The sequence below is a fragment of the Lycium ferocissimum genome, chromosome 12, assembly GCF_029784015.1.
Source record: "Lycium ferocissimum isolate CSIRO_LF1 chromosome 12, AGI_CSIRO_Lferr_CH_V1, whole genome shotgun sequence".
NCBI classification, from domain to species: Eukaryota; Viridiplantae; Streptophyta; class Magnoliopsida; order Solanales; family Solanaceae; genus Lycium; species Lycium ferocissimum.
In genome coordinates, this window is record NC_081353.1 from 15,240,970 (window position 1) to 15,247,644 (window position 6,675).

The following is a 6,675-nucleotide window of genomic DNA, read 5'->3' on the forward strand; positions in this document are numbered from 1 at the left end:
TACTTTTTGAGTTTAAACCCCGGGGGCCCTTTGAACAACCAAAACAACCATCACACCAAGGCAACTCATTTTTACCATAAGCTTCACAATTGAACACGCCTTGTTCTACATTTCCTTTTACCACTTCACCTCTATAATAAGAGTATACCGCATTTTCATGAGGATAACAAGCTCTAAACGTTTCACTACTACAAGTAGGTAATGTAAAATCTTCTCTTCTTATAGGTCTACTTTCATTCCTCCCAACAATCACACACATACCATCTCGATTAGGATACGACATAGGGTAAGAAAATGAATATGAGTAATTGTCATAAGAATTCGTATAACCAACATACTCAAGTTCACCATCGTCATGTGCATACCTATTACTAGACACAAAAGCACAAGAACTTTGTTCATCACAACTTCTACTCGCATAAAACTCAACATCATAGGATTCACAAGGGAAGTGTGTAGAATTGTTGTACCTCACGTTGTCTTAATAGTAATGGTGTATAGCTGTAACACCAATATGAGTAGTGTTGAAATGGTATTTGAAACTCAATCAAGACATAAGAGTAGTCCTTGGGCGAAAAAGTCAGAAGCTACCCTACGGAGTATGTTTTCAAGTGAGTTTGCATCAGGTCTCACTTAAAGTGAGTACATAGAAAAATCTATATGGAATTTGGGAAAAGTTTCTCATGAAAGTTGTAGCTATGTAAATACCTTTCCAACGGTATATTATGGAGGTCAAACAGATATCTGTATAAAAAGTTATGTCTGTTCAACTAAAAATGTTGTTCTCCGCCGATTTACTAGACCATTCCGTAAATTTGGGCCATAAAATTGTCCAAAGATGCAACAAACTATTACAAATTTAAGGTAGGATTTACGGTTTGTAAATCTGATTTACGGGCCGTAAAATGGATCTAAAGTGAGCATAAAATAGGTCCGACGGCAACTTTAAAACATCGTTTTAAGGCTTTTTCAATTCATTCTTCACATCCCCAAGCCCTAGAAAGACCATTCTCTCTTCTCCTCATCCACATACATCAAGTTAAGTCCTTCCCATGTATTCCCAAGTGAAATTTAATGATTATACATGAATTCTAAGCGAAATCCTATGTTAACAACCTAGGGTTTTCAAGAAAACCCATCTCAAGGTTCAAGATTCAAGATTTTGGAATTCTTCTTCAAAGTTCAGTTTTTTATTACAAGTTTGGAGCATTACCAGGTATATAGGGCTTCTATCCACGTGTGGGAACATCTTTGTTCTTCCCGTGCCACGTTCCTCCATGATCATACAAGAGTTCACCAAAACTAGGATTTTAGATATGTTTATGATATCCCTAAGTTTATATACCATGATGTACCATGTTTCTATACGTAGTTCGTTATTGTGTTCTTGATATTCCATTTTGGTTATTGAGAATCTGTCCGTAATCCATGAAAAACCCATCCTTTGCATTCTATGGATTCTCACATGCAAGTTATTAATTACTATGTTTATTTTCATGAAACACTCTACATGTTTACACGTTTTCATGAAAGTATATTATGTAACTACATCCATGTATAATGCAAGTCATGCTTTATGAAAAACTATGGGCTCAGATGCTACCTATATTATGTTCATGCTTTTGGGAGTTGAACAAATTACCGAGAATGCTTTAATAGCCTGAAACTACGCTAGCCACCGTAGGATAAGGATCGCTCCACCCATGTTTAGGATGATTCATTTATGCTTTATTGATTGGATCCTTTCATGCCATGTTTATATCTTATACCCCTAGCAAGGTATGAGAGCTCTGCTAGTCAGGCCAGGTACCAGACTTCACGTACCCACGTGGTGATTCATGTTGTCGGTTATATTTATACACTCATGTTCATGACTAGGTTTCAGTTTTAGCTTCAGCTCTCATCATGTTATTTCATGTGCCATGTTTATTTCATTAAGTTGCTTTACATACCAGTACATTCAACGTCCTGACGTCCCCTTTCTATTGCCCGGGGCCTGCATTTCACGATGAAGGTATGGATTTACAAGACGATGTATCTGCTTAGTAGGATCATCCACGTATCAGCTTTTGGTGAGCCCCATCTTCTTCGGGGTTTGATCACTATTTATATTTATGTCAGTTATGCAGTTAAGGTATACTGGGGGCCTTGTCCCAGCAGTTATGTTTAGCAAACTCATGTTCATGTTAGAGGTTTCATAGACTAGTCAGTCAGTTATGTCAGATACTCAGAGTCGTATAGCCATCTTTGGCTCAATTTATGATATTTTCGCATTCATGTTTTAAACAAGTATTTATTAAATATCATGACTTTTCATGTTTTATTAAGGCTTATCATGTTTCATGTTATATTCCGCTCATGTTATGTCTCGCCTAAGATTCAGCAAGCCATGTGGTTCGCTTGGTCACATACAGTAAGGCACTGAGTGTCGTGTTACGTCCAGGCCATGGTTCGGGGCGTGACAAAGCTTTGTATCAGAGCACTAGGTTCAAGTGTCTTAGGGAGTCTATGAAACCATGTCCAGTGGGGTCACTTTTATATGTGTGAAGGCCCCACACATATAAATAGTTGAACACCAAATCATTTGGGATTGTCTCACTTCTTTCATACTCTAGATCGTGCAGTTAGAGTAGTACTCTCAAGAATTCTTATAAATCGTGCGAATTACGTATTTCAAAAAATGGCTCTGAAAAGAAAGTACAACTAGAGGAATACATCTACTAGCCAGAGGGCTATTGCTGATGTAGCTACAGAAGGGAATACTCAGGTTCAGACGGCCGCCCCAGCTAATGCTACTGCTACACCTCCCAATGCTTTGGACATGGATGTTAGGGGAGCTATTCAGTTGCTCACCCAGATTGTGGCTAATCAAGCTCAGCGTCAGGAAACGGCGCCTAGCGGTAGTGCTAGTGGAGGATCTACTAGTTCCAGGACTCAGGAATTCATGCGGATGAAACCTCTAGTGTTCATAGGGACTAAGGCAGAGGAGGATCCGCAGAACTATAAAGATGGGTTGAAAAAGGTGTTCAACATTATGGATGCTACTAAGATAGAAGCAGCGGCGTTTGGTGCTTTTCAGTTACAGGATTTGGCCCATATCTGGTATAAGCCATGGGAACAATGCAAGAGGCACTTTCACCACTGGGATGAGTTCACGAGATGCTTTTCTTGACCACTTCATGCCAATCGAGGTCAGGGAAGCAAAGGCTATTGAGTTCGAGAGGCTAAGGCAGAATAACATGACAGTCTAAGAATATTATCAAAAGTTTGTTTTGTTGGCCAAGCATGCTCCCCATATGGTTCTCGATATGAGGATCGCAATTAGGAGATTTGTGCTTGGACTCAAATTTGATTTGCACGGTGATGCAAATACGGTACGCTCAGAACAACAACATGACTATTGCCAAGACGGTTGATGTTGTGCAAAGTAATGAGGACCGTATGAAAGAAGAAAAAGCTCTTCAGAAAGAGAAAGAGAGGGAAATCAGTAAAAGAGGTAAGTCTGCAGGTACCTTCAGTCATGACTCATAGGGGAGATGGAGGCAGAAAATTCTTTATGAATAGGTCATCATGACCCGCTCCATCGGCAGCCAGTGCCACAGTCCCAAAGTTCAGGAATGATCAGAATAGACAGAATTCCAGGCCAAATTACTCCTAGTCTCAGGCTAGTGTAGCTCAGAAGACCTATGACATTCCGATTTGTAGCAAGTGTAGTAAGAGACACCCAGGGGTGTGTCACATGGGTATCTTTGTTTGGTATGAGAGTGGCCAGCAGGGCCATTTTCAGAGAGATTATCCGTCAACTAGACAAGTTACCGGAGGTAATGTGGCCCAATCCACAAATTCAAAAGCTCCTCGTAATTCTCAAGCCCAGCAGGGGCATGCAGCTGCAAAGTTCGGCAATACGGGCGGTGGTCAGAACCATTTCTATGCGCTGGCAGGTCGCTAAGACACGAAGGCATGTGCAGATGTTGTCACAGGTACACTAATAGTTTTCACTTTTGACATCTATGCCCTTATTAACCCAGGATCCACCTTATCTTATGTAACCCCATATATTGCTAAGAAATTTGGGATTGAACCAGAAAAGTTGCATGAACCCTTTGAGGTGTCAACCCCAGTTGGGGAGTCAGTTATAGCTAGGCGTATTTATAGGGGTTGTCAGTTTTAGTCTATCACCGCAGAACCATAGCTGACTTAGCAGAGTTGGAGATGGTAGACTTTGATGTAATCATGGGTATGGATTGGTTATCTTTATGTTATGCCACAGTAAGTTGTAGGACCAAAACACTAAGATTTGAATTTCCTAATTAACCAGTCATAGAATGGAAGGGTAATTCAGTGGTACCCAGGGGTAGATTTATTTCCTATCTTAAGGCCAGAAAGATGATTTCCAAGGGGTATATCTATCACTTAGTTCAAGTCAGGGATTCAGATACCCAAACTCCAGCCTTTCAGTCCGTACCAGTCGTTAATGAGTTTCCAGAGGTCTTCCCAGAAGTTCTTCCCATAGTCGCTCCTGACAGGGAGATTGACTTTGGAATTGATCTACTTCTCGACACTCAGCCGATATCCATTCCGCCATACAGAATGGCTCTATTAGAGTTAAAAAAGTTAAAAGCCCAGTTAAAAGATCTCCTTAATAAGGGATTTATTAGGCCTAGTGTTTCACCTTGGGGTGCGCCAATCTTGTTCATCTGAAAGAAAGATGGTTCCTTATACATATGCATTGATTATCGTCAGTTGAACAAGGTCACCATTAAGAACAGATACCCTCTTCCCAGAATAGATGATTTATTTGACCAACTTCAGGGTGCCCAGTGTTATTCCAAGATTGACCTCAGATCAGGATACCATCAGTTAAAGGTTAAGGAAGTTGATATTCCGAAGATCGCTTTCAAAACCCGTTGTTGTCACTTTGAACTTCTTGTTATGTCTTTTGGGTGGACAAATGCCCCGGCTGCTTTCATAGATCTTATGAACAGGGTCTTCAAGCCTTATCTTGATTTATTCATTATTGTCTTCATCAATGATATTTTGGTGTATTCCCATAGTGAGGCTGAACATGCAGAACATCTCAGAATAGTGTTGTAGACACTTCAGGATCGTGAGCTTTATGCTAAATTCTCAAAGTGTGAATTTTGTCTTAAGTCAGTGGCATTTTTAGGCCATGTAATTTCAGGTCAAGGTGTGAAGGTTGACTCTCAGAAGATAGATGCCGTAAAATATTAGCCCAGACCCATTTCAATTTCTGATATAAGGAGTTTCCTGGGTCTGGCGGGTTATTATAGACATTTTGTGGAGGGATTTTTCTCTATTTCTACCCGTTGACTCAGAAAAAGGTTAAGTTTCAGTAGTCAGATGCTTGTGAGCAAAGCTTTGAAGAGTTGAAGAAGAGATTGACTTCTGCTCCAGTTTTGACGCTACCAGAGGGAACTGAAGGGTTCGGTGTATATTGTGATGCTTCGGGAATTGGTCTTGGATGTGTCTTAATGCAGTATGGTAAGGTTGTAGCTTATGCATCTCGTCAGCTTAAGACTCATGAAAATAATTATCCGACTCATGACTTAGAGTTGGCAGCCATGGTTTTTACGCTTAAGATATGGCGTCATTATTTGTATGGGGTGCATGTTGATATTTTCACGGATCATAAAAGCCTGCAGTATAGTTTCAAGCAAAGAGATCTAAATCTTAGGCAGAGAAGATGGCTCGAATTGCTTAAGGATTATAATGTGGATATTCTTTACCACCCAGGTGTCACGACCCAATTTCACTAAGCTGTGCGGGCACCAACCTTTCCCACCTCGATAGGCGAACCCTTAACTAAATATCACAAATAATAGAAAATAGCGGAAGAAGTAAAATAGTGAAAGTCTCACAAATTTAATATAAATAAGAAAATGAGGGAGTAAATGAAATCAGCATCAGTATCTGGTTTGGTCATACAAGAGCATCTAACTAAAATCTATAAGTCTGGAATATCAATAATACATCAAGTCCAAATATGTATGGGAATAGAAAATAAGACATAAATAAAGAAGAATCTTCAAGACGGCAGACGTCTCGTGCTCACCGTGTAGACTCTAAGCAACTCTCGGGGCGACTCTCAGCCACGAGAAACAAAGGAGGAACCCACCTGGAATTCTGCATTCATAAAAGAATACAATAAGTGCAAGTCAGTACAAAACCACAGTACTTATAGGTATCATAGGCCGACTAAGTTGAGCTAACATAATTCAGACAATAAACTAAGATAAATAGGTAAAACAACCAGTATAAGTCAAACACAATTCAAAAACCGAGTACACGTCGTCACCTAGGTTATAGCAACTAAACCCAAGTGTGCCAAGTCTCAACATATCAGATTCAAATCCACATACCACAAGTATATCACCAACATTATCACAATCAAGCCATAGAGTAAACCATAACCTACCTCGAGGGCCGAACAGCAATAACACCAACAATATCTCCTTAGCCTTTCCTTTCCTTTGAGCCTCGAGATCAAGAAAGTCTAAGCATGCGAATCATGCTATTAGAATCAAGGAGAAGATCAAAACCAACCCTACTTCTATCAAGACCCAAATCCCCAACCTATGGAATAGGGTTTATGAACTAGAAAGGTGAAATTAGGGATCTAAAGGTCTCAACATGAAATTAAACCTCTAGGGGATC